Source organism: Alligator mississippiensis, chromosome 3 (assembly GCF_030867095.1).
Source record: "Alligator mississippiensis isolate rAllMis1 chromosome 3, rAllMis1, whole genome shotgun sequence".
Lineage (NCBI taxonomy): Eukaryota > Metazoa > Chordata > Crocodylia > Alligatoridae > Alligator > Alligator mississippiensis.
Window position 1 is genome coordinate 215026985 of NC_081826.1, and position 27475 is coordinate 215054459.

Below are 27475 nucleotides of genomic sequence, written 5' to 3' on the forward strand. Positions count from 1 at the left end.
TTGTGTTACAATTCACTCAATTAACTTCTTTTCCAATATAATATGCATGCCTTTGGAAAAGAATCCAGACCCATAATTTTGATGTTGTTCAGCAAAACATTTACCTGAATTTTCTTATCAGCAAACATTGCTTCCTGAGAATTTTACTTCATATTCTCATTTTTTCTACGAGCTGGTCTTCCTGGAGGACTTTCTCTGTCTCAATTTTTTGACCAAGCTGTGTGGTTTATCATGAGAGTTACAGAACTCTGGCTGCCTCAGTTAACATATATTGTGAAGGGTAGACTGAATAAGAGATTCATAAGTTTTCAGGAGCAACAGCTCACCTCATCAGATGCAGTTGGTGAAAAAGCATTTGATGAATACAAACACAGGTGATGAAGTGAGCTGTTCCTCATGAAAACTTACACATCTCCAATTCAGTTAGTATATAAGGTACTCCTCTGCCCTGCCTTCTGCCAGACTAACAAAGCTAATGACCATATTTATCTGAATCCAAGATTACTTTGATTTAAAAATGACACCCCCTCATGCCAATAACTAGATTCTAGATATGGAAAAAGGTGTTATAATTTTCCACATATACAATCTAATTTTGAAGCGTCATTCCCCACACCACCACCACTGCAGAACGATAAGCAGTAGCCAAAGGAAAGTGGTGGGGTCCTGAGGTGACCTGACCCCTTCCCTTCACCTCTTTTTCTGCCCCACCACTTGGTCCCCCCAGTGCTTGCACTCCCCACACTGGCTCCCCTGCAGTGCCTGTACCCGCTGGCACTTGTCTCGCTCCCCACAGTGCCTGTTGCCCCTTCCCTGCTTGCAACTTGCCCTCCCATCTGCCACTCCCATGCTTCAGCTCCCTGGCACCTAACCCTCTGGTGCCTGACCCCCTGTGCCTCTGCTCCCTGGGCCTGTGCCCCTACTTGGCACCCCCTGCTGCCTGTCCCCTGCACCACTTCTCCACACTCTGCCACCAACACTTACTTTCGTGTCATAGCTCTGGCCTTGGCTAAAGCCCTGCTCTGGCCCTGGACAGAGAAAGCATTGAGCCCATACTGCCTCTGGCCCCCACCCAGCCACACACTAGTTGTTACAGGAGCAGCAACTCTGGCCTTAGAGCTCAGGTCAGAGCTGCCTCCCCTGCTGACACCACTCCATAACCAGGTGGGGGCAGAAGGCTGCAAGTGCTCCATTCTCCTTGCCCTGGGTTGAAGCAGGGCCACAGTCAGAGCTAGAGCTGCAATGGGAAGGTAAGCGGTGGCGTTGCAGGGGGAGCAGGGGCAACAAGAAGGTGGCAGCAGGGAACAGGCACTGCAGGAAGCAGGTGGCAGGAGGGGCAGTGACTGGGGTCCAATGCTGACCCTGAGCTCAAGGTACAAGGGGGAAGGAGGTTATGCAGCTGCTGTCCCGCTCCCTGTTTGAATCTAAGACTAGGAGTTTCCCCTGCCCATGTTGAATGTGGGTTGGGGAAGAATTGTCTTGGATTCGAGTAAATATGCTATCTCTCTCTACTAATGTGTAGTGTGGCCAGGGACTCTGTTCCAAAGAGAATGGGGAATCATGCTCCTAAACAAACTCTCATGAGGGAATATATCCAATGATGACACGTAGATAATAGATTAACATTGAACTGACTCCAAAGTAGCATTTGGATCAGTTCATAAACCAAAATATGATTTCAATTTCAAAGTATTTTGAAATGTTTTGTTTCTAAGCATCTAAAAAAGCCAAGTGAAGTGTTTGACTTTTCAAATTGAAATGTTTCACTGTATTTATTCCTCAAAATTGTCTCAGCTTAAATTTTAAAAAATGCTGAAATACCAGAATACTCCCCAACACACAAATTACAAGTGTTGTTCAGCTCTATATTCAGGGAGGTATAAATATTGAACCAAGCCTTGCAGATTATACTGGCTTAATAAATAAAATTATTAAGACTTACTCTGCCCCTGTTATCTTTAATAGTACCCATAGTGTATGTAAAAATAAAATTAAAAGGGAACAACTACTAAAAAGTTGTTTCCTCTAAGCCTTTTTCCTATTTGGTTTTTAGATGTGGAACAAAAAAGGCAAAACAACAAACCCTTCTGACCAATTGCCAATTCAATTTCCATTTCTCCCACCACTGCTACATTGCTTGTTAGTTTAGAGATTCTTTCTGGCCCTTCCCAGGAATGTTCATTCATGGTTTTGCCTCTTGGTGGGTAATCCCATTAAAGATAATCCTATTTATTGAATATCTTTCTTAAAGAGCAATTTTATCAATTGACTTCCCTGCTGCAGCTCTGGAAGTCACGCCCTGCCTAACAACACTTGCTGAGTATGTCAAAGCTTTCCAATAGTGTTCCTGCTGGAGGTCTTTCTCAAGGAAAACCCTGGAGCTCAGTGGTCCTCTGTCAATTCCTTGATGGCTCCTGATCATGACTTTTTTCTTGGTTAAAGAAAAATACTCTGCATATTCACAGACAGCCATCTCTGTCTTCCTTTTTAAAGGTCAGGCAAGAATTTGTTAGGGTGCTATCCTTTACTGGACCATCTACATGGCTGGGAGATAGACAAACTTTTACGTGCAAGACATTTTTCTTCAGGTGACCTGAAAGAAAACTCATCTAACTGCCAGGCTCCTTGCAGCCCATACCACCCCCTTTGCACCTGGATCCAGACCCTGCTGGCTGCCAGTAGCATCTTGTGCTCCCCGCACTCTCCCTGCCCCCCGCTCAATTGTGGGGCCTGGCAGGGGCTAAATCCAGGTGTCCAGGGGTGGCGCATGGTCTGTAGGGATCTCAGAATCAAACAGGAGGGGACACCTCCTCCCCCACCCTAGTGCCTTTACCACTCTTGGCCTGATCAGGGCAGCAAGATAGTGATCAGAGAGGGGGGCTGAGGGTGGAAGAGGCTAATGGAGGTGGAGGGAGAGATTGGGGTGCAGATGGGTGATCTGGGGGTGGAGGAGATAATTTGGAGTTTAGGGGGAGGGCAGAGGAAGCAGTGACCTGCCAGCTCCTCATCCACCCTCTCTCCCACTTACCCACCCTCCCCACTCACCAACCCCCAACTTAACTGCTGCCCAGCTGTTCCTAGCTGTCAGTCCAGAGCTGTATAGTCCTGAATGATAGCTAGTCCAGCTGAGAGCTATGCCTCCTGGGATACTGGAGGGCCACAGATTGGTGGGTTTTATCTTAGGTGAACACCCAGTAGTTAATTTAACTCAATCTCGGTAGCACTCAATCTAGGTAGCAATCTAGGTAGCACAAATATAAACCTAGCCCAAAGTGGTATAATTTTAAGATGCCAGAGGACACTTAACACATATTAATGAGCCTTGAATGAAGAGCACTTAAAAAACTGAACAACCATTAACATGGTCTAATAATGTGTAATATCACCCCTAGATGTCACCATTTACTGTACGTTATCAGTTATCATAGTTATCATATCATACCCATATATGCTGTTACGATGGAGTAAAACTCCTCATTCAGAATTAGTTACAAAGGTTTAGCTCACTTATACCACTATAGGGGCATGCAGATATAGCAGTTAAATTCAAGCAAAAGCACATCCCCAAACATAATTCCCCCTTCCCTTTAAAAGATGAAATTTAGGCCTACAATCAACTTCAGCAACATTCGTATGAATTAGCATTTTTAAAAGTCCATCAGATGCACTGTACCCATTCAGACATCAATCATTATTATAAAAGATTATTTTGGTATAGTGTGGAGGTTCAAAACCACCAGTTTCACGCCTCATTGGCTGCATCATTCAATTTGTTCTGCCAAAGCTGTAACACCCCGCCACATGTTCAGCATTTAACAATCTTGACCCCATAAAGACAGCAGAGTTGAAACCATTAGCTCTTATGCTCACACCAAGTATCACTGTAATCAGTAAGAGTATCGACCTTCTTGTCTATATCATGCCTCAGAGTCTGAGTCACCTACCTGAGTCTAGATATGCTCCAAACTAGAAACACTTAGGTGAGACTGCTCCAAACTCACCTCTCTGTTCTAAGTGTGGGGGTTGGGAATGAGTTTGGAGCTGACTCACTTGTAAATTTCCATGTCTGGAGCATTTCCATGGACTCAGATGTGTGGGTCATGCTCAGACAAGCTCCATACAGGTTCACCAGAGGCAGAGCAAAGCCTTTTGGGCTCAATGTAGTTTGCAAAAGACAAGAAGTTCAATGACTCAATGAGTAGGATAATAAAAGACCAGTCTGACAGGCATCCATTAACAGACTAAATAACTGATTTGTAATGGAGTGCTTACTCTCCTAAAAGAGAATATATTTGATTGAAATTTTATTTTTTCCATGAAAAATTGAATTATGAAAAACACAAGAGGCAGGAGTTTTGAGGCTAGGTTGTGATCAGAATAAATTCTCTGACTTCATGTTTTTCTGATTGAGCTTTGTGTTTAAAAACAAATACAATAACTTTTCAGAGGTAACAGAAATGTCTGATGGTTTTATACCTTTAGCACAATAAAACATTTAAAGTGGCCTCTATGGGGCATCCTGCCCCCTGCCCCCCTTTACATTTTAGTTCCTCTAGCTAAACAACTACAGATCCTACCAACTTCAAACTACATAAAACACATGGTGCGATAACATCTCAGGCATATGCTGGTTTTGACCTTTTAAACTTAATCACATAAGGACTTGATTATTTCCCATAATCTAATTGAGTTTTGCCAAGATTTCCTGATGGGACTGCTCACATTAATCTACTGTTTTCCAATTCTGCCAACCTCTCTCTGGCAAACAGGCAACCTTTTGATGAAAACCAAAAATGAAAATAATTCTAAATGTTAGTTTCTGCTTTCATCAAGATTTACTAATCAGCAGTACGTCAGACCTGACCAGCTGTGCTCTTCACATGTCTCTGAAGAGATGAGATGGGGAGTGGATCTGGCCTTTGGGAGGTATGAAAGCCAAGGCAAGCTGGTTTTGCAGTGGTTTAAGAAGGAATATGCTGCATCTGCACCAAGGCACTTGACAATGAGCACCTCCCTCACTTATAAATGAAAATCAACTAAAAAATGGTTCCCAAAATGCTACAGGTGGCCATGCCTGCCACTGTACCTTTATGACAAAGCTATGGCCTAGGCACCTCTCTTCAACTGTGAGCTACAGCCATGTAGCCATCACATGGGTCTTCATGTGATCGGCAACTATGTCATTGTAGAGGCACACTCCCTCAGTATAGCACACCACTACGGAGACATAGTGGCAAAATCCAACCATGCGCCATGCAGTCAGCACAGTAACCACCCATACTGTGCTATGCTTTAGTACTTCCAAAAGGAAGTACTAAAACACAGCACGATAGCAACGTTGTCATACAGCAACATGTAGACACACCCTTTGAGTATGTCTTTGCAGGAATAGGACCTTGCATACAGCTAATTTCCACCTCATTACATGTAATCAGTGTTCTGAAGCAACCTACTGTAGGGACAAAGGAAGAGGTAAAGGGGGCTTGGCTTTCCTGTGTATCAGCTGCTCCATGGCAAATTCCTTTGTTCATGCTGAATGACAGCTACAGAGTACCTTACCCCTCATAAATTCCACCTGGCTCATTCTGAGTAAAATTGTCAGTAGAAGATGTTACACATGAGTATCTTTAGATAGCAAAGAAAAAATGAAATTAGCATGCAACTAAACACCATAATAATGCATATACAAAAGAAGCAAAGCTGAGATTGGTGTGCAGTCTCAAATCTATCACTTCTTCACGGACTTTGAAGAGCTAGCCATGTAACTAGTAAACTTGGACTCTGTGGATTTTCATAGGAGAAAGCATACTTACTTGCAAGTGATCAGTGAGTATGTTTACATGTGCTCATTTAATGCTTATTCGCCCAATTTAAGGAGCATTAAGGGTATGCACATGTATACGTGCATACCCTTAATGCACCTTAAAATGGCTTTATGCAAGTATCAAATTTAGGCAGGACTAGTTAAAGTGCATTAATGCACATGTAGATGCATTAATGTGTATTAACCTAGGGACTTCAGTGCTAGGTCTACCCAGCCAATAGGGGTCCCCAGAGCCCAGCTGCAGGGCTCCTGGCTGGCCGCCACTCCTCCTCCAGGGCTGGGCTGCTCTGTGGCAGCCCCTAGCTGCAGGCTGAATGCCTTCAGCCATTTTGTACTTTGGGGCACACAGCACAGGGAGCCTGAGGGAGCCAGTGCCATCTGCAGAAGCCCACCAGGTCCCATGTGCCCCCTTGAACAAGACCCAGACAGCCTCTCCCTGTCCTGCCCCTAGTTGAAGCTGCTCCTTGGCCACAGGTGAGTGTTGAAAAGGGCTGCAGCCTGCTGCATCCCTTGCCCAGCCTTGAAATTCCACCCTCCAGGGCTGCTGGCCCTGCTCTCCATGGGAGCAGGACCAGTCCCTGCTCCCTGCTGCTCCTCATCCCAGCTCTATCTCTTTGCAGGCACTGTGGTGAAGCACCTCTGCCATGAGGCTTCCAGTCCCAGCCCTGTCCAGGGTGCTGCGGGCTGCCCTCCAGGGCCAGTATCTCAGGGGACAACCATGTGAGGGCCCGGAGAGATGGTGCAGGGAATATGCCCATCACATCACCCTCATTGAGCTCCAGCTCCACCTGCATGCCCACACCCATGCTGAGTGCTTGGGGCCCCAACTTGGGACCTCATGGCACTCTGGGGCACAGCTGATGTCCAGAGGCAGTTTGCAAGGGGTGGGTGCTCAAATGCCCACATTTATGAGCCGGTATCAGGCAAGATGCATGCACAAGGCCACTCCCAGTCAGCATGGCAGTGCTACATGGAGGCCAAGGTCTTGCAGACACAGTGGATGGCCATGACCGAGTTCAGTCATCGATCCAGTCATGCCCAAAAGAACATGCCTTTCATACAGGAGCTGACTCACATTTTGGCACCTGGGAAACAGGCCACACCCCTGCAAGTGCCACTAGTAGGTGTGGCTTGACGTCACCTACACCCTGCCTTGACACTTCTGTTGATGCAGCAGTGGAGGAGGGAACCTCAGGTCTTCAGCACCCCACCCCTCCCACCTCCCCAGCTGCTGCATCCACTGGCAGGTTGGGGAGCCCTGCCCAGTGGCTGCCTCACCCTCGGCCCAGCCCCACACCCTGTAGTATGAATTTTTGCATATTAGTTATTATGCTTAAATGATAATAGTATTGAATTGATCAACCTCTATGATTGTATGAACAACTAAAACTCCATTTTGTGCTTGTTCCGTCCTTGACATGAGTAGATGAGTGTATATGAGTGTCTGTGTGAGAGGGTGAATGGTGAAAGAATGGTAACTATTTGCATGAAAACAGAAGAAGATTTAACTGATTCTATAAGCAACAAGGTGCCAATGTATAAGTTACCAGGCACTAAACTAATTAAACTAATTAATGGATGGCTGAAGAACTCGTCTGTGATCAGGTGCAAAGAAGATAGTAAGAAAAAGGAATTTTGCATATTCTGGCATTTGAACTACACAATGCTTCAAGGCAGAGATACCAGCTACAATGCTTCAAAGACACAATGCTTCAAGCCAAAGATCAAGACTGAAATACCAACTCGGAAATTACCAGCTTTCCTAAAATGACCTCATTGAAGATAGCAACTTTACTGGAATGACCTCAAGGTGAGATAACCAGAATAAACAACCTCTAATTAAAGACTGAGCATGGAAAAACCCAATGCTGAACAAAGACTTGAAATCCCTATAAAAGTGGGATACAGACAAACAAAGATGGGGAATCCACTCTCTGTAACCTCATGGAGCACAGACATGCATGTCTGTTCTTCCCCCTCTCCTATCACCCTCAGTAAGCCTGGACCCAGCCATCCAGTGCTAATATTGAGTAACATCTGCTGGTACCTATAACATCTTACTGGAATGGTTTTGTCTGTATGTCTGTTTGTATGTATGCTTGTGTATGTCTTGTATGACTGGTGTGTCCAAGCTTATGTATTTACTTCATGTAACCAATAAACATGGCATTTTGCCTTATCCCCTTTTTAAAGTCTCACTCTTAATTTGAGCTATTGGCAATTTTAAGTAACAACCCCAGCACGAGTAGCAGCCAGCCATGTCATCACCGGCCACCAGCTCCTCCTCAGGGGTAGGCCCTGGCTGGGCACCAGCTTGCCACACACCACAGGCCGTGGACACTGGGTGCAGCCAGCCACTGACAGGGAGCCCCATGCTGAGCCACCAGCCTCACCAGCCAGTTCAAAACTTTGTTAAGCAGCCCATGTCGGTGCAACTGGGTGGGCACAGGCCTCTCACACTCTGAGGAAGGCGTTCATGACAGCAGCAATGTCCTCCTCAGCAGCGGGGGCCAGGAATGTGTAGCGCTGCCACAGGTAGCTCTCCAGGTAGTGGCAGAGGTTGTGGGAAAGCCCAGGCTTGCTTCCCATGCAGTTGTAGCTCAGGGTCCCAAACAAGGAGTTCAGGTGTGCCCAGGGTATTAGCAGGATCAACAGCAGCGGGGCAAAGTGGTACAGGCAGCCCTCTGCCTGCATAAATAGCATATTCTGCATCACCTGGGGCACACAAAGCATGGGCACACAAAGGGCAGCCCTGGGGCACCTCCCCAGAGAGTCCCCAGCAGGGAGGATGGGGGTGCAGCCAACCTCTCACCCCAGTTGTCTGGGAGCCCCGCATGCCCCAAGCTCAGGAACCATGAACTGGGCAGAAGCACAGCAGAGCAGATGGCCTGCAGGAAGAGAGGGGGAGGGATGGAGTCTGGAGCTGTGGCAGCAGGTGCTGCCAGCAGCCTGGACTGGCCTGGCCTGGCCTGCCCTGCCCTGGGAAGCAGGCAGGGGAGGCAGGCTGCCTGCAGCCAGCATCCAGCCAGCCCCAGTGGAGCAAGTGGGGCCGGGGAGTTTGGCCAGTGGCTGCCTGGGCCCAGTCCTGCCTGGACAGCTTACCATGGTCCCAGGGCACCCACTCACAACTGACTTGAAGCCGGGTAGCTCAGGGCCCCTGGTACAGAGCATCTTATCTCTGCCATGTTGCAAACTCACACAAAAGGCTTCTGTCTCTTGCTCTGCAGGACCAACATCTAGATGTGGAGGAGTCTGCAGGGCCCTGCAGGAATGCCACATCAGGGTCACCGCCACCCACTGTGGGAGCCACCTGGATGTGCCAGCTGCACCAGCAGCACACCAGAGACTGGATCCTCCTGCTCCAGCACATGGTGGCAGTGGTGGAGAACTGGGCAATGCCAGGGCAGGTATGGGAGCTGCAGGCATGGGAGCTGGCCTGGTAGGAAGAAGATGTCTCCTGGGAGGAGACCCAGGACCAGGCACAACGGGAACACTGGGTCCAGCTGGAGGTCCTGGAGCAGCGCCATGTGGAACTGATCCAGCAGCAACTAGCCAGCCAGGACTAGTCAGTGGAGGCCACATCCAGTTCCCCCGATGCTTGGCCCTCAGCCCTGGCTCTGCAGGGCCCCAGATCCTGTGTACTGCCCCACAACAGGCCCCTGCCCAAACCTCGGAGGAAGGCCTCCACTGCCTCTCCCCCACAGGAGCCCCTGGCATTCACTGTGGCCTCCAGACCCATGGGGGCAAACTGTTCATGGCCAAGGTGCTGGCCACCTCCCACCTGGCTCTGCATCCTGGGTAACCCCATCACACAGCACCCCACTCCAGGACTCATAGAAAGACTGAGATTCTTGTAGATAGTTTTCAGTTTGGGAGGAGGGTTTTCTTTATTGTTGGTGGGTGGGGAGGGTTGGGGAGGGACTCTGTGTGTAGGGGAGGGAGCGGGGAGGTCTGCGCTCATCTTTTGGTTGAGGTGGGAAGTGGGGAAGGATGGGCTCATCTGCTGGTTGAGGTGAGAAGTGAGGGAGGATGGGCTCATTTGTTGGTTGAAGTGGGAAGTGAGGGAGGATGGGCTGGGGGTTGTGAGGGAAATAAAGTTTTTCATAGCAAACATGTGCATGTCCCAGAGTGGTGCTGGGAGAGGGCAGGGGGTGTGTGGGCAGTGGGGAAGGTGGGTGTCAGTGGGAACAGCCAGGCACATTTCCATGTGGTCATCATCCCATTCCTGCAGCATTGATGCACTGCCACAAGTACTGGCTGGATCAGCGGGCCCAGAGGCAGTGGGGCTGCTAAGACACAAAGGCAATGGAGGTCCCAGTGGAGGCGTCCCAGAGCCCATGGTAACCATGGTTGGTGGCAGCAGCTGCACAGCAGTGGGGGCTCTGGAAGGCCATGCACCAGTCATCCAGTAGGCAGCTGAAGTGGGTGAAGGAGTTAGGCAGTGCAAGGTGGCCAAGTACCAGGCACTCGGAACAGCAGCAAGCAAGCAGGACAACTGTGGCCACCCTGAGGAGCAAGGGACCCTGGGTACCAGAGCCAGGAGCTGGGGCAGCCAGGGCTGGGAAGCACAGATGCAGAAGGAGCAGGATAGGCACATGTTGCCTGTGTCTCTGCCACACTGCTGCTCTGACGCAGAAAGTGTCAGACCAGAGGTCATAGTGTGGAAGAAGTACTTTCAAGGTGGCTTCCAAGTGCTGGCAGCTGGCTCTGCCTTCAATATGGCTGCCAAGTGGTAGTAGCAGTGTGTCCAGAAGCTGGAGGTCCCCCTGGTGGCCACAGGGGCACATGGCAGGGCTGGAGCAACTTGGGACTAAAGTTAGTCCCAAGTCTCAGCACATGTAGACACCTGACAAAATATACTTAATGTGCATTTGCTTAATGCACATTAAATGTAAGCACTCTTAAATGCATGTGAAGACATGCCCAGAAGGTCCTACAGTATACAAAAGAAATGAGAGGATGATGTCAAACTTATCCACATGGAGTGAACTTAATATAGTCTTCTTTGCAGTTATGAGAAGTCAGAAAAAATAGACTGGTGTTTATAATTAGAAGACAGTTATGTCTGACCTGAACTTTTGTAGAAAGGGAGCATTTTTAGGTGGGTTTTCTGGATTGGGTTTTTCTATGGGAATACTTGGAGATTCTATATTACCTTTTATCTAAGGATATCAAAGTACTTTTCAAAGCATTCAGACTTGCAATCCACATGTGAATTAATTAAATATGAATAAGTGAACATCATTAGTTGAATTAACAAGTAGAAAGGAAAATTTGACTTACACAAAATTACACAATCAGGGGGAAGAGCCAAGAATAGAACCCAGGAATCCTGGTTGTTAGCCTTGTGGTCTAACAAAGTAACACTGCTTGCTAGTACTGAGGGAAAAAAATCTGTTCGTAACATGTTAAATTCAGTGTAATGCGTTTACACTGAAATAAATCAATTGCTAGCTGTAACTAAAGCTCTTTTAGTTTATAGTTTAAATAGTCTATGTTATAGTTTACATACAGTAGGTAAGGAGTTGAAGGGTGATTTTCCAGACTAGAAAAAACACGTCATTAATATTTTTGAAATTGGTCCAAGCTCCAAGTGTTTATATAATAGTTAGTAAACTACAACAGCTGGCTTGCTGCAGAATTGAACAGGATACCTGGTCTAGACATTTACACACAGATGACAGACCCTTAAATTATGCACTGCTAGTATATATATTGCATATTTTAATATGCTTAACCTTGCTAAAATGGATTTTAGTGAGCAAAATAGGTAAAACCAACGCACAATTTTTCCATAGACAAATACACTCTTCTCTGTAAAACTGGTAAAATGTTTGTTTCCAAAATCACTTTTTGTATTTTGGGGGTTTAGCAGAGATGCCTTGAAATAAGTAAACCCACATATTTTATTTCAGAAGAAAAATTACAAAGAAATTAATGTCACAATATAAAGTAGTTGCCTCCAGCAAGCTCTCAGCTTCTTTGTACATAGCACTATACAGCTCCAAAATAAGAGGCAGTGCCTGCTCTGAAGACCTTAAAATTAAGACTGGTTGAAGTGATGTGGAGGTTCAAATGACATGCAAATGGAAGAGCTCCAATCAGAACTCCTCACGCATGAGAGTATTAATAGTCCAGTGGTTAGCTCTTTCACCTGGGGAGTGGGTAACCCAGGTTCATCAGGAGTGTAGATTTGAATTTGAGCCTCTCAGCTCCCAATTCTAATTACTAACTTACCAAAAGATCTTAGGTGGGTTATTATTCAATCTCTCTATAATGGTTCTGCCCCTAAAGCAGCTCAGCCACCCACTGGCAGGTACTTATGCCTGTTCTGCATTTTGGGCATTGTAAGGGTACTGCCATGTTTTTCCTACCATGCCTTGATGTTGATCAATAGAGATTTGGAAGGCATCCCTAAAACTACCAGAGGGAGATCTCAAGTGCCTCACTCCATCCTGCTTATCACCAGGCTACTTCTGTCAGGCCCAATCTTCAACCAATTCCATCTTGGAGCAGGGCATCTAAATTGTTAGTTAGGTAGCTGAGACACTTTCCTGGGAGCTATAAGATGTGGTTTCAAGTCTCCGCAAATGAGCGAGGGAACCTCTGCCCAGCATGAATATCCTGACCCCTGGAATATTGGCCAAAAGAAGAAGGCCTACACTAACAGCAGTTTTGTAAGACTAGCCCTAAAAAAAACACTGTTTGGTGAATTTGACTCAAATGTACATGGAGATTCCTGAAACTATTCTTAGCAAACAAACTACTCACCAAACTGGATTGTAAGCAGAACTGAGAAACTGTAACTAAGCATGTCAGACAGAGAAGAGAGGGAAGACAACTAAAGGTGAAGTCGCATGTACAAGGTCCCATGACATGATCAGTGACAAAACCCAAGTGAAACAAGCCCAAGTCCCATGCCTTATCATAGATTCATAGATTATAGAGTTGGAAGGGACCCAATGGATCATCATGTCCGACCCCCTGCCCCTGGTAGGAAAGAGGACCGAGGTCAAACTACCCCAGCCCGATGATTGTCAAGCCTCCTCCTGAATTCAATCTTGATTTAAAAGCTTTCCTAGAAAAGATAGCATACTTCAGGTCTTTTACCAGGTACCCTAGAGTTTTGTGAGGAGATCTGTGATGGCAAATAACAGCCTATAGGCTGTCAAAAGATTCCAAGTATTCGTGACAAGACAGAATAAAGCAAGTCATGTTCTCCCATCAAAATTGTCCTCATCTAGCATCTGTTTCACTTTTGCCATAGAAGTGTTTCTTCCAAAATTCTTCCAAAATTATTTGTGGTGGAAAGGTATAAAGTGTGGTCTCTGAATTGACACAATTTAGCAGAGCCAGTTGAAGCTTTTAATTTAAACATTTTGTTGGTAAAAATTGGGCATTACTACAAATAAGATATTTTATAGGAAAATTTCATTTTTATTTTCCAATGGGAAATTTCTAAATAAAGCAGAAACATTCATTTAATGTGCAATTGAAAATTTCGTTTTGCTTTGACTTCAAATTTTTCTAGATTTCAGAATGATGCATTACCTAGGTTTCTGATAGACTTAGTATCTTGATATCAATGTAATCCAAAGCGCCTTATAGATTCTTAGAACAGCTTACCTTTTAGTAAAAGAGATGACAGTGTTGACATGTATAAGGTGCCACAGGTGAATGCTCTCTAGGGCTTGGAACACATGTTGCCTTTGTCCCTGGGCAAGCTGTGCCTGCGTTTGTCCTGGAACAGAAATATCCCAGAATTGTCACATGTAGACATCACTCTAGTAATAAGGGTTTAATGAATGGCTGAATACAGTGCCTTTTTTCTGCCATTAATTCAGTGATGCAATCTCAGGACAACTGTTCAGATGTACTTTGCAATGTCTCAGGATAAAGTGTTACTACTTTTTATCCTGTGAACCTTTTAAGCATATTTCTTGGGACAATGGACATGGGCATCTACACAACTGCAGCTTGTCCCAGAACAAAATGGTTCATCCTGGAGCAAACATGATGACTATTTGTTGCCTAGAGGAATAGGTGTTACTACACACTACTCTACGCAATCTTTAAAACAAATGTGTCAAGTCACCACTAAAGGGATTTTCAGTCCATTCTAACACGAGGCATAACATATTAACCCCAGTGTAGATAACATTGGTTTAGCAAACTTATGTCTGAACTGGATAGGCAACCAGTTCTCTCTAGCTGCTGCAGCAGACACTATTACTGTACACTATTACTGTACCTTGGCATTGAGTGATAGGGGAAACTAGCTCAAGCTGCTGGCTACCCCTAGGTAGGAGCAAACACAACACACATCTCAGTGTCATTCTACCGCTAAGTTTTCCTGGGATAATGCTACACCAGATTTTAGTAAATTATATTAGCATAAAGCTTGCTTACATGTGTGCTCTTTATTAACACCAGTAAAATGGTGGGCTACATCAGGGTAATAATGTTATGTGTCCCTCTGAAGTGTTCCCCAAGTGACTGTTTAGTAACATCTCAAGAATGAAGGAGTCAAAGGTCATGGACAACGCTAGTCAACACTAAACCCTTATCTGAAGAGATCAACCACCAGGTAAGATTAACCATGTTCACATGCAATAACCCAGTCTGAAATCTGTGGAAGCAGAGTCCAAAATATATGAGGTAATCTATGCTGCTGGAGTTGATTTGTGTCTAGAACTAAGACAACATAACCAACACTTGCCTTGTATTTTTAAAAGGAATGGAAATATTTGCAAATATGCATGCATTAGTCTCACAGTCAAAAGCTTGGCAAGTAATGAATATATATTTTTTCTAAGACAGTGTACTAGAAAAATGTGAAATTTATCAAATAAATGAGCTGGCAAATATTCTTCTTCCAGCTCCTTTCCCTGCCACACTCTCCATAAAATGGGGAGGTATAAGTCACGGTGATACTCGCCTATGTCATTACTCTCACATGTGAGAAATTTGGTCAAGAGTTAGACTACAGAATGCAAGAGTAATTCTGGCAGCTTGTTTCTTCTCATGGAAGCATTAAAGTATCTGCCAGCAGGACGACCAGACATCGTAGCTCATTTTTGCCAGTCATAAGATGAAACTTCTATTTTGGAAGTTTGGGGGTGAAGTTCTCATGCATGTAAAAACGCTAATCATGAAACATGAAATGCATTTAAAGAAACAATTAGTGTAAGAGTAAAACTGTACAAATGAATTTCAGTTCTCCTGCTCCTCCTTTTACACTAGATCAGAATCACTACACATGGGAGCACTTCCCAGGATCTGGCAGTTTTAAACTCATTTCACCTCAAGCTGGATTCTTCTCAGTTACTACATTTCTTCCCTCAATGCAATGTAGAACTTGCTCAAATATTAGGCCTGGAAACTCACTCCCCATTTAAGTCAGCTGCAAAACTCCCACTGGTTTTATTATTGCCAGGATTTCATTCTAGGCTCTTAAACCTCATAGAAAAATAATAAAATGCTGTAAGAAGCATAGAAATAGAAATTCATTAGCCTGTTGGAAACTAAGTACTAGGGACTTAACATAGATAGCAGCTTCATTGGCCATTATAATCTATCTGATATTCACAAACCTCTCTGCGCTTCAAGGGTGATGACGGCCCTCATGAACAAACTTGTTCTTCCATTTTCAGGTTTTTACTGCATCTCTCCTCTGTGTTGGCTACCTGAACATTTCTTTCATATCCAATTTATATTTATATATGGAGCTTTTACATAAGTGTTTGTTTCATCTACTACTGAGCTCTCCGCTGTGTCTGGTTCTCTCCAGAGGCCTGAGGAAGGGTACTGTGATACCTGAAGCTTTCCTGTGTTTATTCCAACCATGGAGTTAGTCCTATAAAGGATACCCACACTTCTTGCCTCTCACATTTCCTGGACCATCACAGAAACAATATCACCTCAACACTAAATACTTTGTGGGTTTTTTAAAAAAAAGGTGCTTCCTTGGTGGGGGGACAAGGATGGAGGGCAAACTAGAAGAGCAGGAGAATGACTTCTGCTGCTTGATAAAAGGCTCCCCTATCTCCCACTCCACTCCCAAGGCCAGGTCCAGAAGCCTCTCCTGGCTTCCCTCTCAGTAGAGCAGGGGAGGAGAAACTCATTGTCATACACCTTCAGTCTCTATATCTAACAGTTAGGGGAAGAGGGAAAGCACTACTTTTCCTTTTATTTTTATTTGAAATTCCATTTTTTCTTCTTTCCCTCCCACCCTAATAATTCTTGCTAATGCAGACAGGGTGGCATTCAATACTTAGAAAAATGTTTATGATGGTGTTCTTATCAGTAACTAATCCATTAGCAAACTCCCCATTTTCCTGCATTATGACTCCTTCTCCATTAAAGTCCTTTTAAATATATTCTCTTCGTTTATTTCAAACAGTAAACCAGCCATGCTACCATCACCACATCATCCCACTGTGCAGCCAGCAATGCTAATTATGTGGGCCAGATATGCAGGAGTGTACATCTTAACCCTGTCATACAATAAGACTGGCTTATCCTTTTTTGAATGTGCATGTGTTTGTGGAGTACAAAGAAATGACACAGGATGCATACAAATGTTTGCCGCACCCAGTCTGTGATCATACAGCTTATTTTAAGCCATGTGAATATAGACCAGTGGTGTGTGCAGATGTTCGCCGGTGCTGGAAGATGCTGTAACTCAGGGTGGCAGGGAAGGGGAGGTATAAAGAAGGCCAGTAGAGGGTCCATTGGGAGGGAAGGAGTTAAGGTTAGGACGTGTACAGCCCCAAGGCCGGCATGAGTGACTGGGATTTTGCAGCCTGGGGCTGCACTCCAAACCCATGGAGATTGTTGCTGGATTGAGGTAGCCTGTTCCCAATCTAAGTTTGCTCACCTTCTCAACTGAACTAACTTAGATCAGGCCTGCCAATTTTTGGCTCAATTTAAACCCCCAAACATCTGCACAGATCAGCATTTAGATGAACCTAACCCTAGTTAGGTCAGTATAAAATGTAACATCCACATGTATCCAAAGAAACAAAAACAACAACAAAACCTGAACAAACAATTTGTTAGAGCTGATTTTCACTTGTTAAATACAATCTTCTACTTCTCTCCAAAGGGCGTTGCAGCATTATTTGAAGGTCAGCTGATCTCCTTGTATCAGAGACAGAAGCAAGATATAAAATTAAAGCCTCATCTTACCAAAGCTACCCTGCCAATATATTTAACCCAGGGGACAGTTACCTCTAGAGGAGAAGAAACTTCTTAGCAAGTTAAGGGAAAAATAAAGTTTGATTTCTTCTCTCACTTTTACACACCATTTGTGTACTACTTACAAACAAGTATACCTTTTGTATTTAGAAGGAATTCATAAAACTGTACTGAGATGAAAAGAGAGAAAATGGTACTGTGCCACAATCACTATGTTCAGACTATCACTGGTTGTTTGAAAGATCCAAAAAGAAGAAATATGCTTTCTCTAGGGTTTTTTATGGGAATTTACTCACAACATCCCCAAAAGGTGATTAAGCAGTGCATACATAACTGTTTCACTACTCTTTGAAAAAGTAGACTAGACTAGAATGTAAATTCAAACTTTCCAAGACAAACATTTCTAGATGTGATTGCATGGAATTAAATAATCCATAAGCATAAAAAGTGTATCATTCCAACATTAAACCTATTTGGTGTCGTGTAGTTTTGGTATCTGCTGTTCTAAAGTTAAGTGAGGCAAGGGTTTCTTAGGGTGGTATCTTTTATTGAACCAGCTATGTAGTTGAGATAAAGTTACACAAGCTTTCGAGTTGAAAACATTCTTTGTTAGATCTCTGATCACAGGAAGTCAGGCACAGCCTAGTGAAAAACAGCAAGGGGACAGGGCCGAGAGAGATTCTCAGGCGGTGTGCAGACAGAAGTGTAGCTCCCAGCTGTAACTCAGAAAGATTTTCTGAGTTACAATGTTGCCCCAGACCAAACAGAAATTCACTAGTGGTTCCAGGGGACAGGGGAATCTAGCTGTGGGCTGGGAGCCTGCAGTCAGGTTATTATAGCAATGACCAGGGCTTTCTGCCTGCGCTCACTGTTTAAAGAATGTGAGGGGGGAAAGGCAGTGTAGGAAGCTCATTCCTCGGGCTCCCCAGCTTGTGTTGAAGGGTGGAGTGGATGAATTGGACCTCCTTCCCACCTTGGCTCCCCCTCAGGATGGGGGGGTCTGCAATACACCCACCCCACTCTCCAGGGGAGGCTGAAAACCCCCCAGGCTGAACTCCCTCTGTTCCCTTTCCCCCCTTCCATTCTGAAAACAGCGACAGGCTGGGAGCTGACACAAGTTACAAAAGATGCTACATTTTGTAACATCTTTATCCGATCCCTCATGCAATGAAGGGTCAGATTTTCATTCCAATCGACCATTTTTAAAGCTGTTTGCAGCTGTGCACTTGTATTTGCTCACAGCTATAAACAGCTATAAACAGCTTTCTGTGGCTAGACCAGGCAAAAATTGTCACTTCTGTCCACATGCAAAGGTAACAAACAATTAGCAGAAGAAGAGAAGCTGATTACTGAGAGATCAAGGTTTAAAAAAAAGGTAGAAGGATCATTCTCACCTATCTTACTCAGTATCAGTGTTCAGTCCTTGGTTCTTAAGTGATCAGCTGGTTTACAAATTTGTGTTCCCAAGTCCACCTTTTAAAGGTGCTAGGTAGATTTCCTGTGAGCACAAGGACTGTGAGCTCAGAGAGGGAGTGGTTGTTCTATGAGAAATGTCCTCCTAATGAGGCGTGTCTACACATGTTGCTATGGTAACGTTGTTACTGCACAAAAGGAAGTACTAAAAGATAGCACAGTAACAGCCAACATTGTGCATGGTTATTTTTAGGCACTACTTTGCTGTCGCAATGCACTATGATGCCGCAGCACATCCCTACCGCGACATAGCTGTAGCATCACAATTCTTGTTCACAGACGTTATGTCATCGAACCATGTTGCCACAGCAACATAGCATCATATGTAGATGCACCCATGGTATGTGTACATCTCCCTCCTTTATATTTTTTCCAGTTCATTCTGGTGCATAGTTGCTGTTTAGTTTTACCCAGGTAGATCTCATGAGGGAACTTGGTACACTGGATCAGGTAAAAAGTTAACAACCTCAAACAAAACAGAAAAGTCGTTTAACTTTCTAATGAAAGTAAGAATAGGCAGACATTGACTGGCTACTGATAGTTTCACATCACAGATTGTTAATTAAAGTATATTGCCATCTCATGTTACAGCAGTCTACATAACCTAACAAGGCAGTCAAGAGGTTATCCAAGATCACTTGTTAAATAAAATCTGGCAAATTTACACTTAACTATATTTAAAATGGTACTACTGGCAAAATGAAATAAAGTAACAGGTCATTACGAGGAGGAGTTGGAGGGATAATGTGGGTGGTAACTGGAAGGGAGAAATTGCTCCTTTTCAAAGTTTCTTAATTCATACTCTGGGGAAAAAAAGTTACATGCTAGTTCACTTTGTTTCATTTTAATAACCACAGTTTCCCCAAGTAATTTGTAGGTACCTCCACTTAAGGCCACCAGATGAGCGCAGACCTCACAGTACAGACTGATTTACTGGTGAGTGTAGGAGTTGCTAAGCCATAGTTATGCTAAACTATAGTTAAGCTAAGACTCCAAAAAGGAGCTTGGGAAGAACAGGCCTCATGACCGTTGAATGACCTGATGAGAAATGTGAAAAAGAAAAAACACACTAATGAATGAAGAAGCTGATTTAAAGAAAGGGGTAGCAAAAAGCAGTAGTTGAATAACTTGAGATATAACATAAAAGTAAGAACACACTAATGGAGGCAGAGATCAAATGAACAGATGACACTGGGTGCAAATTTGGCAAAAGGCAGGTAAAAATGAATATCTCAATAGAAATATGAAACAGAGACATGAAATTAGGGCATTTCAGGTATAAATACAGGGGCTGAGAGACTTTCTGACATTTTATTGATCTACCAGATGCATCACATTTGTGATAAGTTAAGCACTTAACCCTGCCTCATGGCAGGAATCATGGCATGCATTGATTCCTTCAGAGATCCCCATGAAAGTGACTTCGATGGCACAGAAGTTTCATGCCTATTCTGCAGCTTTACTAGCTAGCCAAAGAAAAATGCATAATTCCTATTGTCTTTTGCAATTTAATTCTATACAACCCTTCAAGGTTTGGTTCATTATGCTCTTCAACTATAAAGAACTCCAAATTACTTTACAAATAAGTTTATAGGCATGCATATAAATCCAAATATTTGCTATGTTGTGTGTGCAGAGTTCCCATTGAAAACCCTCGATGTTCTCCATGGACATTAATAGCAGGGTATAATATGTGAAAAACTAGTAGTATTCAAACCACAGAAAAGCAGTCACAGCTAGGCTGTACGCCTTAAATATAGCCTGGGTGACATTTAATTATGTATTACATGTTGCCATTTTTTTTTATGGAACTACAATCTCACCTTGCTGATACTGTTCCCTATTCGTTATTCACTCACTGCCTCCTTTTTTGTTAAGCACTGAAGAAACAGAAATACATTTAAAATGTGTTTTTCCTTGCTGTATCTCCACAGTGTAAAAGCCCATTTTTCATTTCACCATTCTTGCTACACATTGTTCTCCCTCTTTTTTTTTTTTAATCCTTTGCTTGGAGTTAATATTCTCCAACTGGAAGATTTAGCATCAGGCTATATCAACAGTTATGCTCTATGGCTGACCTATAGACAGAGATGGATGAGCCAACACAGCCTCAAGTTTGGCTGAAGTGGCATGCCTGGCTCTGGAACTATGAATGATGGCGTGCCAAGGAAGAATCAAGCCCATAGGCATGTTCCCAGTGGTAACAGTGACCTAATAAATACATTTTCTTTTTCACACACATTACGTACGTTTTGCTTCAGAGGCTCAACTTATATCCTGGCTTTGATAGGTAAATGTAATCATTGGATTAGCTCACTTAAAATGCTTTGGCTTATATCTCTACCAGTAAAAGATCCTTCTGCAACTGCAAAGATGAAGCCGGCACAAATTATCAAAGGATATTTGTAAAATGTTTAAGACTATGATGGGATGGCCAAGCAGATAAAGATGATATTAGAATGTCCACATGGTTTGTGTCAGGGCCATTCCAGGCTGTAGGACTGGACAGGCATTTATAGATTTAGCTTGCCCATTTCCAAAACAGCACAGATGCAACAAAAGTGGCAGTTTGATGTCTGTGGCACTTGGATAGCTCTATCTTCTTTGGAGTTAGCTTCATCTTCTTCTCTGGAGTTAGATAACGTTATTTACCAGTGAGATTTGTAAACAATGCTAGCTAATGCAGAAAGGGTAGGTTAGTGTTTGCTTAAGCAATTATGAAGGAAACTTGTAGCCCATGTGTTTCAAGCACCGTACCAGATCACTGACAATGTGGGTTGGGCATGCTGTAATAATGAGGGTCTAGCAGGTCTATATAATTTATGATTAACTAGAAAAGTAAAAATAGATTTATAAGTCTCTGTAGAAAAGGACCTGGAGGTTACAGTGGAAAATAAGATGAATATAAGCCAGTGTGCCTTGTTGTGCTGCAGTGATAGGAGCGTTGCCAGCAGATTAAGGGAAGTGATTTTATTCAGTACTGGTGAGGCCACAGCTGGAGTACTTAGTCCAGTTTTGTGGTCCCCACTACAGAAAGGATGTGGACAAACTGGAGAGAGTCCAGTAGAGGGCAGCAAAAATGGTTAGAGGGCTGGGGCACATGACATCTGAGGAGTAGCTGAGGGAACTGGGTTTATTTAATGTAGAAAAGAAAAGACTAGGGGTGGTGATTTTATAGCAGTCTTCAACTACCGCAGGGGTGATTCCAAAGAAGATGGAGCTAAATTGTTTTCAGTGGTGGCAAATGACAGAAAAAGGAGCAATGGTCCCAAGTTGTGGCAACGGAAGTCTAGGTTAGACAAGAGGAAAAATGTTCTTACTGGGAAGGTAGTAAAGCCCTGGAACAGGTTACCCAGAGAGGTTGTGAAATCTCTATCCTTGAAGGTTTTTAAGAGCTGGTTAGACAAAGCTTTGGCTGGGATGACAGAGCTGTGGGGGTGCTCCTGATCTGAGCAGAGGGTTGGGCTAGATAATTAGGTCCCTTCCAACCTAATCTTCTATGATTCTGTGAAATGTTCTAATAACCTTAACAATCATGTTTCAAAGGAAAGGTACAAAAAGGGAGAGAAAGACTAAATTAATCCAAACAAAATTGATACAATCCAAAAACTATGGTGTTCTCTGCTGCACAAGAAAGTATGTGATCAGATATCAATTAATTTAATTTGGTCTGTTAGGCAAGGCCTAATAAATGAAATAAATGACAGGATGATATGTTCTAGCCAGCACCTATTTCTGAAGTCCTTAAGTAGAGAGCATGAGCACCATTTCATGAAGCTTTTCAGGGTCACCATCTGGGCCTGGTCCAGCAGAGAATTGGCCAGGCAATCACACTCTCTTCAGCTGCTCAGTATGAAATAGAGAAAATATACACAGTGCCAGAGAAGTCCAGTGTGCCAACAAAGGTGCTGAGGGAAAAGACAGAGACTTTGTGGGGAATGAATGGTTGAGGGTTTCACAGTGGAAGGGGAAACGTTTCCACTTGTTATGCCTCTGGAGGTACATGGACTCTACCTTCATTTCATGCACCCCACAGATAGCCTCATCATTGTGACATCCTGATCCCAGCAAATTAGTGGTGTTGCTTGAGCATCACTGCCTCACCAGTGAAGACCCCAGACTACAGCTATGAAACCATTCTCTTTCTACATCCCTTGTATGTTCTTTTCCCTTTCCCACTTTACCAGCTATCACCCAGTCCTGAGAGCCACTGAATACCATGGCACCACCAGGATAATAAGACAGCTCATCCAGATCTACTCAACCTGAGAAAGTTTGGTAAAGGAGAGAGACCGGTCAGAGCATCCAGATAACATCTCATCCTGGGCTCTGGGAAATAAGCCAGAAGTTAAGTTACAGCTGTCATGGCCAAGCTGCTAGTCTGAAGCATCCAACTGTGACAGACCAGCTGTGTTGGAGCTTGAGAACAATAAAAAGAAACATTCCCCCTACCATCTTTTTATCCTTTTGTCTCTTTGTCAAAGGCAGGAAAGGAGGTGACTATCATCCTTAACTCAGAACTAAAGAAAAACTCCTTCTCATCTACTAAAGCAGCTTACTTGATAGAATAAGAGTAACTGGTATCCTCTTTCCTAAAACATTTTTATTAAGTTTGTCCAAATAACTAATTTATTTTGAAAAATTTCATGTCTCATTTCACTTCTTTGTCTTGTGGGCATCTAAGGTTGGCATCCAAAATTTGGCATACGTTTCATATTGGGCTTGCCATGGTAACCAAGAAGACTTTATACTTCAGACCATGAGTACTGTTTAAAATTGCACCATGACAGGGTGTTGTTAACACCTTTTACCATTCAATTTATTTTATTAAAATTAACACAATGGGCAAAAGTAACTATTGATGATCTGTAGATTTGGATAGAAATAACCTACAGTTTTGCTTGAGGACACTACAGAATAGTAAAGAGGTAATTGGTAAGATAAATTCTCCTGGAAAATAAGTTATCAGTATCACAAACACCAAAACTTAAATATTTTAAGGTTAATAAAGCTTAAAAATGATAACAAGCACTGTCTTTTTGCAAGTTGTTTGCACAGTTGCACATGGCTCAAAATACAAAACACACAAGAACTCTGATAGATTGAAAAAGAAATAAAATAAATTGCTTTGAGTTTGGAGTAGAATGTGTTTATGAGCAGAAGTTAGGCAACATAGAAACAGATCATAAACTATTGTACTGCCTTGACTTCAAATAATGATTAGAAAGTTTTTAAAAAGTGAACTATGTAGTGAATACAAAAAAGGACTCATTAAATGTGCAATGCAGGGTGCTTCATATCAGACAGATGGTGTCAATGGCATCTATAAATAGCAAAGGAATGATTTTGAAATAATTGTATATACAAGTGCATTTGTGAGAAGTTTAAAATAAATTATTTTAGTACTACTCATCCAGAAACAGAATTTTTCAACCTCAAATGAGAAACCCAAAATGACCAAAGCCTACAAGTGTTTGATAGAGTAATTCTAGATGGATCACCCCTGAGAAAGCTCAGGTTTTGACAAGCTTAAAATTTTATTGGGAATGTTGTTCATAAGCAAATCCAAGCCATACTTCTCCCTTTAGCATTAAAAACATAGTTGCATGGAAAACGTGATAGCATATACTCAGAAAATAGTATGAGAACAAGAATGAATCATCCAGTAGCAGGATATATTGCTATTGCCTTTCCCACCAGTAATTCAGAAAGTATGCATAAGACTATGTTAATTAAGACAAATCAGCTTCATCTGCCGGGAGGGGGGCTGAGGGCAGGGGGGGGGAGGGGGGGGAGAAGAGGAGAAGAAGGAAAAAAAGGATTTCTACTATTTGCAGAGCTAGTCCATAAAAGTAATAATCAAGGTCCAGTCCACACAGCTAAGAAAAATCAATAGGAGTCTTTCTATTGGCTTCAGTAGGTTCTGAATTAGACCCTTGATAGGCCATTCTCCAATAAGTAAAGTTGCAGACAAACAGAAGAGCCATAAATTGAATTGTTTAGGTTAATTATAACCATTAATACTATACACTTATTCACTCATTTCTACATCTAATGGTATCACCAACTGCATGTCATAATCCTAGAGAGAGACCTTTTTAAAGCATTTTAGCTTATTTTTTAACACAGCAACTGGCACAACAGGACATGATTTCTAGCTGGGGCATGTAGGTGTTTGTTCACTATCATTATCACCACACCAATTAGTGTGCCATCTAATGATAAGCAAAACCCAACAAGATTTCCATCCTGAATTGTAACAGTGCAAGATCAGAGCCCAATTTTCTTTTTAGTCCAGACATGACAGTCACCCTCAAAACATAAGTTGGTGATAAATACAGGAAATGTTGAACTATTGCACAACAAATTAAACAAATATGGCTGCTTGCAGACGTTAATTTTTTTTATTAAAAAAAAAAAACACTTTACCAGAAGCAGCAGTGCGTTATTTTGACTTGGCTATTCAGTGTCTGTATAGATCGGGGGCTTTAGCAGGGCTTTTTGGTGCTTTTCTCTAAAGCTGAGTCAATCAGTTATTAGATACAAGCACCAAAAAAAGCCCCACTAAAGCACCTGATCTATACAGACATCAGGTGAGCCAGGTCTTATTAACATGCTGCCTCTACTAAGCATGTGCTGGGCTCAGTGAGGGGGCACTTGAAGTTTAAAGTGCCGTTTTGGGGTTTTGTTATGCTTTTTTTACTGTTTGCAAGCAGCCTTAAATGCCATGTTAGCAAATTTAGCTTGTGATGGAATTCTGTAAGACCTAGTTACAGGTAACAAACAGCAATTCACAACTCTGAAGTGTCATTACAAGCATACCCTGTTAAGCATACCTCCCAGAATGGGGGGAGTGAAGCAAAGAGAAGTAGTTAGACATGTTAGTCTGAAGTCAAGCAGAAGTCATGGTAGATATGCAACTTATAGACTATCTGTGTATACAGAGCATAAGCTTTATTGAATGAGATTGCTTCAGCCTGAGCACAGGAGTGAAGCAACCAGGGTTCCTGATGTCTTCCCCAGACGGAGACCAACATGGTCCCAGGAAGGCACAAGAAACAAAGGAGAAGGGGCATCTGCAGGATGAACGCCTATACTACTCACTCTCCTAGAGTCATTTCTAGCACTGGAATTTTCTCAGAAATTTGTACCATTAGAAATGAAGACCTGTTCGTGATAAGAAACTCTTCTGGAATGAAAGTGAATTTATTCCAAAATAACTGAAGAATAATTATTCCAGAATAAAGTGCTCTCTGTGTGCAGTTTTAACAAGCTAGCTATAAACAGATTAGTTGTTCCCCTATAGCTACACTAATCATTTTTTTCTTTGTAGACAAACCCTTAGTCACTAACAAATGATATCACCAGGAACAACGCAGCAGCCAAATTTGATCACAGCCAAGAGAACTGTTTTGAGAACAAGAAATGGCTGTTTCATCAGAAAGTTACAGTATCTCATAGATAGTATTTACAGACAGTCAACCAACAAAAAAGAACAACAGAAAAAAATACCTCATTTGTCTCCGACCCCAGGTCATCAACTCTGCCTTCCAATCCCCATTTCCATCTATGTGTACACTGACAGGTTATATTAATTTTTAGTTGTTATTTTTAACTGGCATCATGCTGTCAGTAAATCAATTTACTTCATCCCCTCCACACACGCACAAGCTTATTAGATGATTTTTTTTCTTCTATTATTTGTTATTTATAACCTCTAAATTAGAAAGAATACAGATGTTGTTTGTTAGGGAGAGAAGAAAGAGAGCAAGCATGCATCACTTTTTTGCAGGCTAGTTAAACATTATTTTCCATTTTATTAAATATACTCAAAAGGGCATTCCTCCCCATTTTGAAAGATTTTGCTGGAGAGAGAGAGAGAGAGAAAGAGATGTTTAAAATGGAGAATAGCACTGGAAACAGCAAGTCATGAAACTAAGGAAAACTTTCAAAATGTGACTATTTTAACATGAATTTTACACTATGCTCAGTATACTTCACTGCCAAAGTCTTCTTGCTAATATTTACAGGGATGTGGCCAATATATGGTTTGGAAGTACTAAATGTAGCCTCTTAAAACTCTCAGATTTGTATGAGAAGATATAGTCTCTCTCCTCCAGTTAGCACCTGGCAAAGCCACTGGTTACATATTCCAGTAATTTAAATATGACTTGTGTCTCTCTCAGTAATCTTGGTGGTTCATTAACAGTGAAATTATCCAGTGCTGCCTGAAATCACCTATTAATGTATTACTATTTTTTCCTGTCACATTATTGTTATGAATTTTACTTCCTGTTATAGAAAGTGTTTGATCACTTTATAGAGTTTAACCACCACTTGGCCACTCTCTTAAAAGGAACTAGCCCAGACAAGAGATGGGTTGACACTGTTTCATGCCACTGAAGTTTTTAAAAGCAAGAACTGTTCTCTTATTTTAAATTCAAATATAAGTCTGCATCATATTAACTGGCGCTCTCACTTTTTATCTGACTCTCACGTCAGATATGTAAAATAATTTAAACAAAATTGTAGAAAATGGTATCTCCATATATTTTAAAGCTCCATTAATGGAAACCCACCAAATATAGAGGACAGGAATAAAGTAGAAAGCGGGCTAAACCAACACTTAGCATCTGAACTCCATCAGACTTAAGTGAGTTTAAGTCACCAAATATCTAGTTTGCAACTGGAGTCTATCTTCGAATTTAAATTCAGATTAAGTAAAGCCTCTCTTGCTTTTTCAAACTCCTCATATAATTCACTCCCCCCAAAAATCAAGAACTGAGAGTCATTCTACCATCCTGGCTTACATCAGAGGGTGCCTTACTCCGTAACCAGCCTCATTGCACTCACAGGAACTACTCACACTGTAAGACACTTCTCTGAGTGAATAAAGATGATAGAATCTGTCTCATGAACAACATCATCTGTGCAACAAATAGATTTTACCTATGTTCCATAAAGTTCAATATACATTAA